Source organism: Citrus sinensis, chromosome 3 (assembly GCF_022201045.2).
Source record: "Citrus sinensis cultivar Valencia sweet orange chromosome 3, DVS_A1.0, whole genome shotgun sequence".
Classification (NCBI taxonomy): Eukaryota; Viridiplantae; Streptophyta; class Magnoliopsida; order Sapindales; family Rutaceae; genus Citrus; species Citrus sinensis.
In genome coordinates, this window is record NC_068558.1 from 14,507,077 (window position 1) to 14,525,227 (window position 18,151).

An 18,151-nucleotide genomic window follows, 5' to 3' on the forward strand; every position below is an offset into this window, starting at 1 on the left:
ATCTATATGCATTGTCACGGACTTTGAATTTGATAAAGTTATATTTTACTTGTGCAGTTACCTAGCTTGTTACACTTGCTATGTTAGAATTTGATGAAGATGGTGGGTATTGCTGGAGTTGGCCATCTTTTTTCTTTGATGCCAAAACATGTCCTGAGTATTGGTGCATCTTTGCACGTTTAGCTTCTTCTTAGATTGGTATTTGTTGTATGCTTCACTAAAACTGCTAGAATGAATTTTTTTTTTCGGTCTGATCAGTGTTGTTGGCTTGGTTGTGGTGCTGGAAATGAACTGATCATGGTTCATTAGTCTCAAAATTGCTAGTCTTCTACATGTTGAAATTTGGTTTTTATGTTGTTACAATACTTTCTATTTATTTTGGACTTGTCACTTGTAATTATTCATTTTCTTTGTCAGTGAATTTTTATTTGTAATATTCATTTTAACAATCTAATTAATTAACTAAATTATGAAATTTTAATTTCTAAATCAATTGCAAGATTTTTATTAAAATGATAATGATTTCATGGTAGTAACAAAATAGTCATTTTTATTAATCATAATTTTAATTTCAGAATTAATTGTAAAAAAAATTCAATTAATTATGATTTTTATTTTCGCGCCAAATTTAAGATTTCCAGCTAAAAGTTCAAAATATAGCATGCAAAATTTAAAAAAAAGGGTCAAATTCAAAATTATTATATTTCTTTCTAATAAAGTTATGATAGTTGTGTGACTAGTTATATCTATCACAGGCTGTGACAGGTATTGTTCTGTCATTAATTCTTGACGTTGGCTACAACGACGGTATGAACAACCGTCATCCAACCCCTACTATGACAGTTTTACTTGTCATAGTAGGTCCTTTTTCTTGTAGTGCTTTTAAATGAAATATCTCATCATTCACTTATAGTTTAATTCTAAGACATATTTGCAGGGTTTGGTGTTAACTAGATAATTGTAAAGATTTCATTTTATATTTTGATAATCAAATTATTTAGATTCTTTCGAAAAGAATGCTTTGGAATATCAAATTTTGAATGTTGGATTGTCAAATTCTATTTGAGAAATTTTTAATTCTTTGTTCAATTTTTTCCCTTTGAAATTATGGTTTTTTAATATATTCATGCACAAGCATTTTGATTAGACACATGTTTTATATTTGAGTTTAAATGACTTTAAAGGGCCAATATTTGAACCTTTAGAGAATTGTCAACTAGTCTTTGTTGAGTATCCAATATCATAGTAAACTAAGTTATCATATTTATGAGAAATGTTGCATGTGGGATTGTGGGAATTTTCTGTAAGTGATCGTATTTATGAGAAATGTGATTGTAAACATAAAATCGAGATTGAACCAATGAGTGAAAATGGTGATACTTCGGAATTTTTTAAGGCTCTGCCTTTTTCCTTTACTTTAAAAAAGCCAATTTGTTTAGCTTTGCCTTTGATTTGAATTTTTTGTTTTTGTTTTTTGCAGCTAACCGATGAAAATGGTGATACTTGGGCTCCAATAAATATTGATTTAACAGGAACTACATTGGTAAGCCTAGTTGCAAGACAAAGACTACTTTGCAAAGCATGCTTTGTGTATAATTTTGAGCAAGGATTCAGTTTTTGAAGGGCAAGTGTTGGTTAATTTTAAACTCAATTGCTATTGATGCCAATGTGCAAGTGTACACAACAAGTAATAAAGTGATGAGTATTTAAGATCGTTTCTACAGGGATTGATGTGACTAGAAATGCTATAGCAATCACAATAGTACTATCTACCTTTATTTCGAGATGAACAAATTTAAAGTTGTTTACTACCAAAATTAACAATTGTAAGGAAATAAAACAAATAACTGCAGTAGTGAAATAAATTAAGTAAATTGCATAAAAGAATCAATTGAGAATGAGGTAGTTGAATTATCAAACTCTCTTCATGGTTTGACTGCTTTTCATCAAATTAATACCAGTTGCTACAACAATTCCTACAGCACTGGGCATAATTATTTTGCATCCTTAGCTGTCGCGTGTTGGACTTCTCATACCTTTAAGTGTCCTATCAATGACCAGTTGCTATTCTACCTGAGGCATGACATTGTGAACGTCCATTCTATCGACCCTACAAGATGAATACCTATGTCTAGTTCTTCACAACTCTTAACTTCAAATATAGTCCTTATGGGATTAAAGCTAACCTTAATCTAGGAAACTCAAATTAAGATAAAGTATTACTCTAATAATATCCACTAAGACAGGCCCTTTTACGGCTCTATCTTAACTTGAATCATTAAATGGGTAGTCAACCAAAATAACAGTTATAATAATAGCTACTGGAGTAAAATGCTATAGCAATCATACAACAACTCATAAGAGCAGTAAAAAACCCATTCAGATTGTTTGTCACTCAATTACAAGCAAGTTTAGTTCATACTTTGAAAAAGAAAAACAAACAGCAAACTAATGGTCACGAAATACATTAGTTCAATCAAATAGTAGAGAAAAGAACAAGTAAAGAACAATGAAGACTGAATCCAAACAACTCTGCTGGATTCTTTACTGATGCAGCATCCGTTCCCTTGAATTCTGATTGTGTTCTTCTTTTCCTCTTGATTTTTTCTATGTTAATTCCTTGCCGCCGTTTTATGTGTTGCATGCCTCTTCTTATAACTGACATTTAGGGTAAGCAAAAGCCTAAGGCACGCATGAGTCAGATTAGGAAATTGCAGATCGTAATCCTGTAGATTTCCCGTGCTAAGTTTTCTCTATCGTTGTTCCAGAATTGCTACAGCCATGTCTGCTCCAGCAACGGCTCTAACACATCACTATTCCAGATTTTGTTTCACTCCTTTTGTGGCCATATTCTTCATCTTTTATGCCAGCCCAGTTCTTCAGCATTCTTTCCCTGAATCACAAGCTTCTGGAAATCTACGATTATGCACACAATTTGAGCATGAATTAATCTAAATCAAGCAAAACTTATTAAGACTAAACTAAAATGAATGTTTATGCAAAATGTAGCAAAAATGCACTAAAAACACATCATTTACTCTCTAAGTGATCTTAATTTAAGTTTAGAATTACCGTAATAACTCTCATTTCATAGAGTTATCACACCCCTAAACTTAAACCGTTACTTGTCATCAAGTAATGACAACAGACTAACACTTCATGCACACAATCACGCAACAAACAACTTAGCTCTGTCATCAAATTCTCAAGGATTCTTCCACCCTCAGATTACAATCTTAATCATGCAACATGGCCATAGCAGTTCAGTTCTAGACTTAAGCTTCCTCTGTCCAAGTGTGTGTGTGTCACTTTGATAAGATTTTAGAGGTGCTTCAGCATTATCGAGATATTATATGTAATTCAGAGGTAGAACACAATTGTATTCACACATGGGGAGGCAAAAATGACACATATACTCAAACTGTGCTAAGAACACTTAACCTTTTTCACTGTAACTTTTATTCTTTCATGCGAATGCCAATCATTTGTAATGATGACACCCAATTACTCAATCAGTGCATAGATCAGAGTTGTTGTAGCAATATTGTAGCATAGTCTTATCTAAGAATATCTTTTAACTCAAGGCTGGATATGGGGCTCATGAACAGACCTGGCTGCTCAATACCCTAGACAGAGGACCTTTTTTTTTTTTTAAGAACAGTTGCTATAGCAGTGCTCGTAACTCTTGTTGCTTTTGGACTCAAGTTTGCATATGGGATGCATACTCAGCCCTGGTTACTCAGCAACTTAAGCCATTGGAGCCAAATTTATTTCATAATGACCACAGTTTAGCCAAAATTCTTCTCCAACTTGAAGTATTCTGTTTCTCTTTTATGTTCTTGGTTTGCTACAACATTCTCATAAAACCCAATCAAACTATAAGTTTCAGGATAGAATCTCAACCTTCATCTACAACTATCTCTACTTGGCATTCTCACAAGTATTGAATAACACTCATTTTATCTTCATTAGGTTTCTAAATCCATACACAAATATTAGATAACAGAGCTTCACACAACACAAACATAAATACAATCTCCCCAAACTTAAGTGGTGTTGTGTCCTCACAAGCACAAAAAAAAAAAGTACATAAACCATACATGTATACACTAAATGAAAGGCCATACAAAATGAATTAGAAAATTAAAACTAAAAACAAAATAAACTAGCAGATAGGGGGGTGCTCCCCTGTTATTGGAGTGCTGCTATAACATAGTGGAGTGACTTCAGCACTTTTTAGATGCGCTGCGTAGCCGATCCTTAGGGGATTCTTGTAGTGAGGTAACTGGCAATGGCTTCTTCTTCTTCGTTGGTGGACTGGTGGAATGAGTGGTCGTTGGTGGACTGGTGGAATGAGTGGTCGTTGGTGCAGTATGTCTAGATGAAACAGATCTGGTCCTTTTAGGTTCTGGTGTGGCTACTGTAGTAGGGCCTCCAGAAATGCCTCCCTTTATTTTGCTGGATCACTTTGGACTAGTGATAGTAGGTTTGCTGGGGGTTTGTTGTGAAGATGCCAAAATTGGGGCCTCGGATTCCTGTCCCTCAGCCATGATACCGGCAATGATGTCAAGTAGATATTTTACCTCTGTTAGTCTACGCATGACTTTGGCTGCTACAGCTTCCAGCTCTGCATCAATTGGCTCGGCTTCATCATCCGAGGCATGTGGAGTGGTTACTTTCTCTTTACACATCCTAAAAATTATTAGAATATGAGGTTCTTCTGCAGGTTCATCTTCCTCTTCTTAGATGATGTGCTTTTTTCTAGACTTGGAAGAGGTTCTGATTAGGGGTTCCTCATGTTCTTTCTCCTTCTCTTTCTTTGCCTCTGTTGGGGAACTGTCAGTGGCAGACTTAACATCCTCTTCTTCGGGCTGGTCTGACTTGTCATCAACATCGGTTTCCTTCTCTGCTTGCTGATCTACTGCAGCTTCCTCCTCTGGTTCATCTATGTCAATAGCTTCCTCACTGACTTCTGCTGGAGCCTCTGTAGTGTAGGTGTCAAAATTATATTGTTGGAGCAAAGAATCAGGGAAATTTCTATGGTTACTCTTGATGTATACTGCAAATTAGTGGAGCTGGTGGTCCAGGTGTTGCAAATAGCTCTAGAACCTACTATTTTCCCTCTGCTAAGTTTCAACACATTGATTGATGCTAGTGCTCAGTGCTTGTATTCGTTGTTCCAACCCAATAGCTCGTCTCACCCCTGTCACAACAGCTGGTTCAGATGGGGCTCTAGCAGCTTCACCAGCAATTTTCTCGATGGTGTGTGCAGCAAAGGCACCATCATTCTTAACATGCTCATCTTTGGCATCGAGATGAACTCCCGATACCACACAGATGTTGGTGATGAGCGAAGGAAAAAGCAAGGCAGCTGCTTTGTGGTTCTTATGGCATAGTCTCGAATTTCTTTTTCGATAATGCTTCCCACATCTATGGGAAGCCCTTTTACAATTACATACAACATTATTAACCTTTTTTTAGAAACAATGGCGGTGTGGGTGGTTGGCATAAGTCTGGATTTTAGGAATTTCACCCACACCTTGGCAATGGGTGTCAAATCTATCCTATTAATCACCTGCCCTTCCTTATTAGCCCAAGTTGCACCCTTTACAGTAAGGGTTGTGAAAATTTTATTCCATCTTTGCGGTGTTAATTTGTCAAGTAACTTGACATACTCGTAATTAATTTCAGTAGGTAAATTATAAAAAGCATTTATAACTCGAGAATCTAATGGAACAAGTGAGTTTCGTACCTAAATATTCTGCTGATCAGGGCTTACCAAATTGGCCTAAAATTCTTTCACTACTGGCAACACAGGGTCTCGAGGGTGGTCACAAAACTCTAGCCACTCGCGCTTGGCTGCAACATTGTACAATGATTGCACAATTCCTGTGGGTTGAGGTGGGAATTGAAACCCTTTTTCTTCCAGAATTTTTTACGGTTCAATGAACTCTTCATATTTTTCTTCTGCATGGTAACTTTGAAATCGTGAGGGATATTTTAGTCGGTTAGCTGTCTTTTTGTACCTTGGCATTGCTACAGCAGTAAGAATCTGACGATAAGATGTGCAAGAGTAAATTGAGAAGAGAAGATTATGAAGGGCTAGAGTCTTAACTGCGAATGAGAGAACAAATAGTGTTAGAAGTCAACCTGCACAGTAACTCCTTTATATAGGTGGGATTAAATGAAAATAATTGCGGTAAAATAAGATAAATTAGGGAAGAATATTTTTTAAATTCATTAAGCATATCTCATAAAAATAGGAAGGTGAAATTAATGCATTAATTTAGGAGATATTCTTCCTTAATTTCTATCTAAATCCATCCACCCATCTGTCATATATTATCTCCAACGGTAAATGAGAGGCTCCATCTTTAAGTTATTGTAACGGTAACATAGGTTGCTGCAGCAATCAATTGTTTGCTTTAGCAATGGTTACATACTTTCTTCCAATAACTACTGACACGAAGGCTTGCCTCTGCATTCTGTCAACACTACAGCCCCACATGTTAATATGGAATCCATTTGTCACACATATTTCCCTTGAGAAATTTAAAAATAAATAAAACCAATCTGAAATTAAAGATAAAACCAATCCTAAGAATTAAAAATAAAAACATAAAACAATAAAAGTAAAAGTTAAATAATCCTAAATAAGGTAAATAAATAACAATAAGTGAATACCAAAATTAAAATGAAATAAAAGGAAAAACATTTATCAAAAACAAGAAGGGTTAATCTTAGTTGAAGTGATTACCTCCGCAATAGGTTGCCTCCCATTGAGCGCTTGATTTAAGGTCCTTCAGCCTGACCTTTTTTGCGTGCTCATAACCTTGGTTCTTTAAGGAGTAAGACCTTCTTTGAACACTCTGCAGCTGAGTGTATGTAATGTTTAACTCTGTGCCCATTGACTTTGAATTCTTGGCCTGTCTTTTCATCTAGGAGATCAACAGCCCCATAAGGATAAATTCTGAGCAACTTGAAGGGTCCAGACCATCGAGATTTAAGTTTTCCTGGAAATAATCTGAACCTTGTATTATGGAGCCGTACTAGTTGACTAGGACTTAATTTCCTATGTTGGATATGTTTGTCATGCCAATGTTTTGTCCTCTCTTTATAGATTCTTGCATTTTCATATGAGAACAACCATAATTCATCAAGCTCACATAGTTGAAGTTTCCTTTGCTTTGCTGCAACATGTATATCCCAATTTAATTGCTTCAGTGCCTAGTATGCTTTGTGCTCTAGCTCAAGTGGCAAGTGACAAGCTTTCCATACACAATTTGGTAGGGAAACATGCCAAGTGGTGTTTTCTATGCTGTTTTGTAGGCCCATAGGGAGTCATGTAGACGCAAGGACCAATCCTTCATTGATGGGTTCACCACGTTTTCTAAGATCTTCTTAATCTCTCTATTGGACACTTCTGCCTGGCCATTGGATTGTGGGTGATATGTTGTTGCTACTTTATGCATGACTCCATATTTTTCCATAGTTGCAGCAAATATTTTGTTGCAGAAATGAGTACCCTCATCACTAATAATTGCTCGTGGAGTGCCAAACCTGGAAAAGATATTTTCTGAAGGAAGTTCACTACTGCTCTAGCATTATTGGTAGGTAATGCCGCAACTTCTACCTATTTAGAGACATAATCTACAGCAACAAGGATATATAAGTTCCCAAAGGATGGTGGAAAAGGACCCATGAAGTCTATTCCCCATACATCGAAAACTTCCACTTCCAGAATGTTTGTCAATGGCATTTCATGTCTTTGAGTTATGTTTCTTGTCCTTTGACACATGTCACAACATTTAGCAAACTTATAAGCATCTTTAAAAATAGAAGGCCAGTAATACCCTGATTGCAGAACCTTAAGCAGTTGTTCAGTGACCACCAAAATGTCCTCCATATGCTGCAGCATGGCAGGATTAGAGTATGTGAGAGATTTCTTCTTCTGAAGCAATCTTCATATTACTTGATCAGAGAATAACTTATACAAATATGGGTCATCCCATTGGTAGCTTCTAACATCATAGAGAAATTTCTTTTTCTGTTGAAACTTCAATTTGGGTGGTAGCAACCCACTTACTAAGTAGTTAGCAAAATCTGCATATCATGGAGGTCTTTATTGTTGCAGCATCTGTGCTTGCTGTATTTCTAATAGTTGTTCATCAAGAAAAGTTTAAGTGATTTCCTTTTTTATCAATGTGCTTGTATATGCTTCTATCCTAGACATATGGTCTGCTATTTGGTTCTCAATCCCTTTCTTATCTTTAATTTCCAAATCAAACTCCTGAAGCAATAAGACCCATCTTATTAATCTAGGTTTAGCATCATTCTTTGAGATTAGGTATTTGATGGCTACATGATCTGTGTATACTGTCACTTTAGTACCCATCAAGTAAGCTCTGAATTTATCGAAAGCAAATACTACTGCTAGCAACTCTTTCTTTGTAGTGGTGTAGTTAATCTGAGTTTGAGTAAGAGTTTTGCTGGTATAATATATAGAGTGGAAAATCTTATCCTTCCTCTGCCCCAACACAACCCCATTAGAATGGTCACTGGCATCACACATTAGTTCAAATGAGAGAGTTCAATCTGGTGATATAACCACTGGTGCAGTTATCAAAGCTTTCTTTAATTCCCCAAGGCTTGAAGACAATCTTTATCAAAATGGAAACGCTTGTCATGTTCTAGCAATGAGCATAGTGGTTTAACTACCTTGAAAAAATCTTTTATGAATCATCTGTAAAATTCAGTATAGCCTAAAAAACTTCTAATCCCCTTGATTGAAGTGGGAGGTGGCAGTTTGTTTATCACTTCTATATTTGCCTTATCTACCTCTATGCCCTTCTTGGATACCTTATGACTTAACACTATGCCTTCTTGCACCATGAAATGGCATTTTTCCAGATTGAGTACTAAGTTAGTCATCTCACATATTTTAAGAACTTCTTCCAAGTTGTGTAAACAATCAGTATATGTCTCTCCAAAGATTGAAAAATCATCCATGAAGTTTTCCAATGTTTGCTCCACCATATCTGAAAAACTAGATATCATACATCTCTGGAAAGTTGTTGGAGCATTACACAAACCAAAGGGCATTCTTCTGAAGGCAAAAGTTCCATAAGGACAAGTAAATGTAGTCTTTTCCTGATCCTCTAGAGGTATAGCAATTTGGTTGTAGCCTGAATACCCATCTAGGAAACAGTAATATTGCTATCCAGCAAGTCTGTCCAACATCAGATCTATGAATAGAAGTGGAAAGTGATCTTTTCGAGTGACTTTATTGAGCTTCTTGTAATCCATACATACCCTCCAACCAGTCACTGTTCTTGTGGAATAAGTTCATTCTTTTCATTTGCTATCACTGTTATTCCTCATTTCTTTGGAACACATTGAACTGGGCTTACCTATGAACTGTTTGATATTGAGTATATGATTCCAGCATCCAATCATTTGATGATTTCTTGCTTTACAACTTCCTTTATAATGGGATTTAGTCTTCTCTGTTGCTCCACTGAATTATTGTAGCAGTCTTCTAAAAAAATTTTATGCATGTATATAAAAGGGCTGATCCCTTTAATGTCTGCCATGATCCATCCAATTGCCTTTCTGTATTTCCCAAGCACATCTACCAGGCTTTATTCTTGACCTGCATCCAAAGTAGATGAAATGATTGCAGGGAGTGTGTTATTTTGACCAAGATAAACATATTTCAAATGTGAGGGTAACAATTTTAATTCAAGAATAGGAGGTGATTTAATAGATGGTAAAATTGCTTTTATTTCCATGTCTGAAAGATTCAGATGTTCAACAAATCTGCTATGCTTATTAGATTGCTTTCTTTCCATCCAATCTATCTGGTTTGTTGCAACATCTTCTTCTTCAAAGCTTTCAAAGGTGGCAACCTTGATGACCTCATTACTGCAGCATCTGTCGATTATGTCTGCTACAACAAAATCTACAACACTCAGGAAATTGTAATATTCTACCTCATCAGGGTTCTTCATAGCCTCTAATACATTAAATGTGACTTGCTGGTCATTTACCCTAATTATTAGCTCTTTTTTTTACACATCTATAAGAGTTTTCATAGTTACTAAGAAATGCCTTCCAAGTATAATGGGTACCTCTTTATCAGCTTCAAAGTCTAGTACAATGAAGTCCACTGGAAAGATGAATTTCTCAACCTTTACCAGTACATCTTTAATTGTTCCTTCAGGATATGCATGAGATCTGTCAGCTAATTGTAAGGTGACTGTTGTTGCCTTGAATTCTCCTACTCCCAACTGTTTAAATACAGATAATAACATTAGATTAATACTGGCTCCCAAATTACAGAGTGCTCTGCCATTGTACATAATTCCAATAGAACATGGTATTGTGAAGCTTCCTGGATTCTTCAATTTTTTAGGAATCTTACTTTGGAGCATATGACTGCTTTCCTGTGTTAAAGCAATAATTTCGAATTCTCCCTGTTGAGTGTTAGAAAATGCATATTTATAAAGGAGAAAACCGTCATTTTACATTTTAAGTCTTACTAACAACCCTTACTTTTATATATTTAACCTTCTTGTGATTTAATTACATGTGTTTTATTTTAATTAAGTATTTTATGTATTTTAGGGGCATTATAGTCATTTCACAATAAAGGAGAGATCAGACGGCAAAACGGACATCACTTTTGAACTCAGGACGGTCGAAAACCTTAGGAGGAGCATAAAAGGAAAAATGGCACTATTCACATGTACGGTACTATTCACGTGTACGGTACTGTATACGTTACTGTTCACGACACTGTTCACATAGACGGATGATGACGTGGCATTGACCGATGATGTGGCATTGACTGATGAGGTGTCACGATCCTGTTGGACTAAAATTCTTATGTACTGTTGATGGTGACGTGGCAGCATATCAGTGGACGAAAATCTCGCGTACGGTGCATGCATCACACAGGATTATTTTCAACCAAACCGCGTTACTGTTCATCCGGGTCAAACCGCGTTACTGTTCAAAGTCGGGTCAAACCGTGTTACTGTTCATCCGCGTGGTCAAACCGTGGACTGTTGACTGATGACGTGGCGCAATCCTGAGCGTCCAAACTGTTTTTAATCCGATGGCCATGATTTACTCCATGTATCTATAAAAAGGGGGCCTCCCCCCCCTAATTTGATATCTCTGAATCCATTTTTGGGATCCATTTTCTGTAATTCCCTCTCCATCTTGTATTTTCTTCGTATTTTAATAAATTCTCATTTTGCCCCTAGTTCAATTATGAGTGGCTAATTTTCTTTCAAGCTTGGGTTGAAGGTGAAGTCTCAACATGTGTCATGGGCTTAATTTGGTAAATTTATTTTCTCTTCCCCTCTAATTTTTGTGGATGTTTTGACTTCTCGTCGACAAATAATAATAGTCTTGTCTAGATACCGCCTTGGTTACACCGGCTCTCTAGTATAAGGTTATTATTATTTGGCACGATAAGCCCTTAGCACCATATTGATTAGAGCGTGGTTCATGAGGTGTGGATTCCCCCCTCATGATTTAATTGGCATTAATACGGATTATTTAGCCCATGATGCATGTTGATACGGATCCAGATACCCAAGTACGTCATTTCAATAGAATTATCTTCAATTTATTCTCGCCATTGCAATTCCAATTTTAGAATTTATTCTCGTCATTTTAATTTAAGTTTTAGCATATACCAAATCATTTCCACCATAAATCCAACAACCCATTTACAAAATTAATTCTATACACAATTAAAATCCACCTCCTCGTGGGATCGACACTCGTCACCATAGATCTATACTGCAATAGATTCGTGCGCTTGCGAGTACATTAAAATTTGCACAACAAGTTTTTGGCGCCGTTGCCGGGGAGGTAAGTAATTTTAATTCATAGAATTAATTTTTGTGAACAATTTCTTTTAATTATTTTCTTGTAATTTTTTTTATTAAAAAAAAAAAGAAAAAAAAAATGAATCTACATTTAAAGGTTAGTATTTCTTTTCTTTTTCTCTTCTTTAAAATTTTGTAATTTAATTTTCCATTTATTTTTCTTTGTAATTTTTTTTTGTTTATCTTATTAATTTAATTTTTAGTTAATTTCTTTCACGTATTTATTTTTGTGTATTTTTATAGAAAGGTTGTAATAGCGCAATAAGGTTAGTATCGTAATTTCTCCCTCTTCTTTATTTTTATTTGTTTTGTTCCCATCTTTATTTTTTGTTTTGTTTGCATCTTTATTTTTATTTTATTTATTTTGCATGCATGGTCGTAGGTCATTATTACCTAATCTTGAACCTATAGACCCTGAACTAGAAAAAACACTTCGCACACACAAACACGTTAAAAATAAAATGGATTTACAAGCACCACAGGAGAGGCCATTTAAGGACTATTTTAGTCCCTTAGCTAATTTGAGCACGTCATGCATAAGATACCCAAATGTAGCTGCTAGGAGTTTTGAATTAAAACCTAGTGTGTTAAATTGTCTCCCTACATTTTATGGCCTAGAAAATGAGGATCCATATAATCATTTGAATGATTTTCATGCCATTTGTCAAACATTCAAATATGAGAATTTTTCAGATGATGATGTTAAACTTAGACTATTCCCATTTTCTTTAAAGGATAGAGCTCGTTCATGGTTAAATACGTTGCCTGCTAATAGCATTACATCATGGGAACAAATGGTTACAAAATTTTTAAATAAATATTTTCCAGTGCATAAAACCAATGCTATTCGCAGGGAAATCTCGGAGTTTACCCAGAGAGAGGACGAGCAATTTTTTGAAACATGGGAGCGATTTAATGGGCTACTCTTGAAGTGTCCACATCATGGGTACGAAAAATGGCACCAATGTCAATACTTTTTGGAGGGATTACTACCAAATGTGCAAGAATGGCTAATGGCAACAAGTGGAGGAGAGCTAATGTCAAAAAGTGCATCAGAAATTTGGGAATTCTTCCAGCGACAAGCGGATAATTCCCAACAACGGAGTCGATCACTCAGGAATACTAGAAGAATTAAAGGAGTAAATGAGGTTCAAATTGGCGAGTCAACTTCGGGAATCAAAGAAGTCAAGGAGATGGTTGAAGGTCTTGCTCGACAAATAGCATCGTTATCGACTGCTAAATCAACAGAACCACATGACCATGACTCATACTCAGATCAAGCCAATGCCATAGGTGTAATGAGAAAGCCATCAAATTACAACCCATACTCCAACACATATAACCCTGGATGGAGAGACCACCCCAATTTTTCATGGTCTCAAGGACTCCAACAGAATGGACCAGCAGCTCCAGCTCCACCAATGCAACCAATTCCTCAAATTTCTCAAGCCTCTCAACCACCATTTAGACCATACAATCAGAACCAGAACCACTCTCAACCTAGACCATGGGAGGATGCATTCCAGAATTTCAGGAATGTTACTCACTCCACGATTGAGCAACAGAACCGCACCATTGATGGACTACGAAATGAGTTGAGAGCAGGCTTCAATTCACAAGCCCAATCAGTTTCAAGCCTCGAGAAGATGGTGGGACAACTTGCTTCTTCAGTTCAGACCTTGGCAATGACTGTTGAGAAAGGCAAGTTTCCAAGTCAACCAGTGCCTAATCCTAAAGGAGTACATGAAGCAAGTACCAGTTCACCACAGCAGCATGGAGAGGTCAAAGCAGTAATGACCTTGCGAAAAGGAAAGGAAGTCGACAACAAAGTGGAGATGCCGGTGACAAAAGAAAATCAAATTGTACCTGTGAATGTTGAAGACTCATCACCGGAGGAGAAAGAAGAAACCAACCCACGAGAATACGTTCCGAAAGCTCCATTTCCTCAAAGGTTAGCGAAAGGAAAAAAGGGAAAATCCACAGGTGAGATTCTCGAAATCTTCAAACAGGTAAGTGTTAATATCCCTTTGCTTGATGCTATTAAACAAGTTCCATCTTATGCCAAGTTTCTTAAAGACCTTTGTACTAAAAAGAGAAATATGCATGTTCAAAAGAAGGCATTTTTAACAGAAAATGTTAGTTCTATACTCCAACATAAAATTCCTTTAAAATGCAAAGACCCTGGCTCCCCCACTATCTCATGTAGTATAGGGAACCACACAATTGAGAATGCTTTGTTGGATTTAGGAGCTAGTGTAAATCTTTTGCCTTACTCTGTATTTGTGAAACTTGGACTGGGAGAATTACACCCAACTCCAGTGGTGTTACAGCTTGCAGATCGGTCCACGAAAATACCTCGTGGTATTGTGGAGGACGTGCTTATCCAGGTAGACAAGTTTTATTTTCCTGTTGATTTCATTGTAATTGACACTCAACCAATACAGGATTCAAGGAAGCACATCCCCATTATTCTAGGCCGACCTTTCTTGGCAACTGCGGATGCTCACATTCAATGCAGGACTGGAAATATGCAGTTGTCCTTCGGCAACATGACTATGGAACTGAACATCTTCAACATTGCCAAACAACCTCACAGTGCAGATGATGGAATTGTTGATGTGGATTTAATAGAAACAATAGTTGATAATACTTTTCTTTCAAACCTTAGTGATGATCCTTTACAGACATGCTTAACTCACTTTGGTTTGGATTTTGATATTGACAGATCGGTTGATGAGGTCAACGCCCTGCTTGACTCAGCACCATCTATGGACACTAATAAATGGAAGTCAAGAGTTGAACAACTAGCACCATCAGAGAAGCAACTCATTCCATCATCAGAATCACCACCGAAACTCGAGCTCAAACCATTGCCCAACACTTTGGAATATGCGTTTTTGGGAGAAGAAAGCACTCTGCCGGTAATCATCTCATCATCCCTCAATGACGAACAAAAAGGTAAGTTGTTAGATGTTTTGAAAGAGCACAAAGGGGCATTAGGATGGACCATAGCAGACATAAAAGGTATAAACCCAGTAGACTGCATGCATTACATTCACCTTAATGAAAATGCTAAATCTACTAGGGAAATGCAACGTCGGTTAAATCCTAATATGAAAGAAGTTGTTAGAACTGAAGTCCTTAAGCTATTAGACGCAGGTATCATTTACCCAATTTCTGATAGTTCATGGGTCAGTCCTGTACAAGTTGTCCCCAAAAAGTCAGGAGTTACAGTAGTTACGAATGCTGATAATGAATTGATACCCACTAGAGTGACTACAGGATGGCGTGTATGCATTGATTATAGAAAGTTGAATTCTGTCACACGTAAAGACCATTTCCCTTTACCATTTATTGATCAAATGCTTGATAGATTAGCAGGTCATGAATTTTATTGCTTTCTAGATGGCTACTCAGGATATAATCAGATTCCCATAGCACCAAACGATCAAGAGAAAACTACTTTCACTTGCCCTTTTGGCACATTTGCATATAGGAGAATGCCATTTGGATTATGCAATGCACCTGCTACATTTCAACGATGCATGTTGAGCATTTTTTCTGATATGGTTGAACGATTCCTTGAAGTCTTTATGGATGACTTTTCTGTCTTTGGCAACTCGTTTGATCAATGTTTACATCATCTAACACTAGTTCTGCAGAGATGTATCGAGAAGAACTTGATCTTAAATTGGGAGAAATGCCATTTTATGGTAAAACAAGGTATTGTTCTCGGTCACATCATTTCGAGCAAAGGTATTGAGGTTGACAAAGCCAAGGTGGATCTCATTTCTAATCTTCCTCCACCTAAAACAATCAGAGAAGTAAGATCTTTCCTTGGGCATGCTGGTTTCTATAGACGTTTCATTAAAGATTTTAGCAAAGTTTCTAGACCCTTATGTAATCTACTTGCTAAGGATGTGCCTTTTATCTTTAATGATTCATGTCTCATGGCGTTTGAAAAATTAAAACAGTTGTTGACATCATCACCCATCATTCAGGCCCCGAACTGGAGCTTACCATTTGAACTCATGTGTGATGCATCTGATTATGCAGTAGGAGCAGTATTAGGACAAAGAGTTGATCGAATTCCCCACGTTATTTACTATGCTAGTATGACATTGAATGATGCACAGTTGAACTATTCAACTACTGAAAAAGAAATGCTAGCAGTAGTGTTTGCATTAGAGAAATTTCGATCTTATCTCATTGGTTGTAAAATAATCGTGTTCACAGATCATGCTGCTCTTAAATATCTTCTTACAAAGAAAGATGCAAAAGCTAGGCTAATTCGTTGGGTGTTACTTTTGCAGGAATTTGACTTGGAATTCAAAGATAAGAAAGGGACAGAAAATGTTGTGGCGGACCACCTCTCTCGTCTCCATTTTGACACAATTACAGAATCATTACCATTGAATGAGTCATTTCCAGATGAACAATTAATGAATGTGGAAGTATTACCTTGGTATGCTGATATAGTTAATTATCTTGTTACAGGTAAACTTCCAGAGCATTGGACCAAGCAAGACAAGGCTAAATTCTTTGCAGAGATAAAAAATTTCTTTTGGGATGACCCGTATTTGTTCAAGTATTGTGCAGACCAAATTGTTAGACGATGTGTCCCAGAAAGTGAAATTCAGAATATCCTTTCATTCTGCCATGAACAAGCTTGTGGAGGCCATTTCAGTGCTAAGAAAACAGCGACTAAAGTTTTACAATGTGGTTTCTATTGGCCATCTATATTTCGAGACGCTTACACTTTCTGTTCTTCATGTGATAGGTGTCAACGAATGGGAAGCATTACACGAAGGAACATGATGCCACTAAATCCAATTTTAGTGGTTGAGATTTTTGATGTATGGGGTATCGACTTCATGGGACCTTTTCCCCCGTCTTTTGGCCATCAATACATATTGGTTGCTGTTGACTACGTATCAAAATGGGTAGAAGCAATTCCATGTAGGACCAATGATCACAAGGTGGTGATAGCATTTTTGAAGAGCAACATTGTTTCACGCTTTGGATTCCCTCGAGCAATAATCAGTGATGGTGGTGCCCACTTTTGTAACAAAGCATTCAAAGCACTTTTGACAAAGTATTCAATCACACACAAAGTGGCGACCCCGTATCATCCGCAAACCAGTGGCCAAGTTGAGATCTCCAATCGAGAAATAAAGCACATATTAGAAAAGACGGTGAGGCCGGACAGAAAAGATTGGTCATTAAGACTTGATGATGCCTTATGGGCATATAGAACGGCTTTCAAGACCCCGATTGGGATGTCACCCTACAGGCTAGTGTATGGAAAAGCTTGCCACCTACCTGTGGAACTCGAGCATCGTGCGTATTGGGCCATCAAGAAATTCAATTTTGACATGCAGCAAGCCAACTCAGAAAGAAGATTACAACTGGCAGAACTTGAAGAAATTCGCAATGATGCATACGAAAATGCCAAGATTTACAAGCAACGAATGAAAGTCTTCCATGACAAGCACGTTATGAGAAAATCGTTCACTCCAGGTCAGAAAGTGCTTTTATTCAATTCTCGCTTGCACCTATTCCCAGGTAAGTTACGCTCTCGTTGGTCTGGCCCATTTATTGTTCATACTGTTTTTCCACATGGGGCAATTGAAATTAAAGACCCAAAGAATGGTGTAACGTTTAAAGTTAATGGTCAAAGATTAAAGCCATATCTAGAGTACCAACCACATGAAGAAGACACCGAAATAAATTTGAGTGACCCACCAAATTTGAATTGATTTTTTTTTTCTTCTCGTTGATTTGATTTTTCTTTCTTTCTTTTTATTATTATTCTTTTGCTAATTGAAATTGTTTTTGCATAAGTGTGTTTATTTTACCATTAAGTTTTCTCTTATCATTTTTAATCATGAGTCTCATACTTAGACCGTTCCTCCTGAACATTCTTAAACCACTTCAACGTGTCAAAACTCATCTCAAAAGACAGATTCAATTTTGTAAAACACATCGCATTTGGGCTCTACAACCACCAGAGTTAGTAGCCTATGTTGAGGGTTTAGAACACCAACTCAGAGACATTGAGAGAAGTGTTTACGACATCCAGTTGGAGCTTGAGGTAAATTCAATAAGAGGACGATTTTAATTTTCTTTGTGTGTTTTAATTTGTTTTTCTATTTGTGTGCTTTAGTTTGTTACCCCGGTGAAGTGGCGGATAACGGTACTCCGTGACAATCAAGTCGGTTACTTCAGTTTCCCATAATAACTGATAT

The 18,151-nt window shown here is 36.8% G+C and overlaps 1 protein-coding gene and 1 non-coding gene across 4 annotated transcripts in view; both read right to left on the reverse strand.

Annotated features, from left to right (window-relative positions):
* LOC102608708 (cytochrome P450 CYP72A219-like) overlaps window positions 1–18,151 on the reverse strand; it is a 78,998-nt gene that overhangs the window by 22,805 nt on the left and 38,042 nt on the right. The window lies entirely within an intron of this gene.
* Window positions 12,749–12,852, reverse strand: LOC127901623 (small nucleolar RNA R71). The gene has a single exon (XR_008053867.1). It is a non-coding gene; the product is annotated as a small nucleolar RNA R71 (small nucleolar RNA).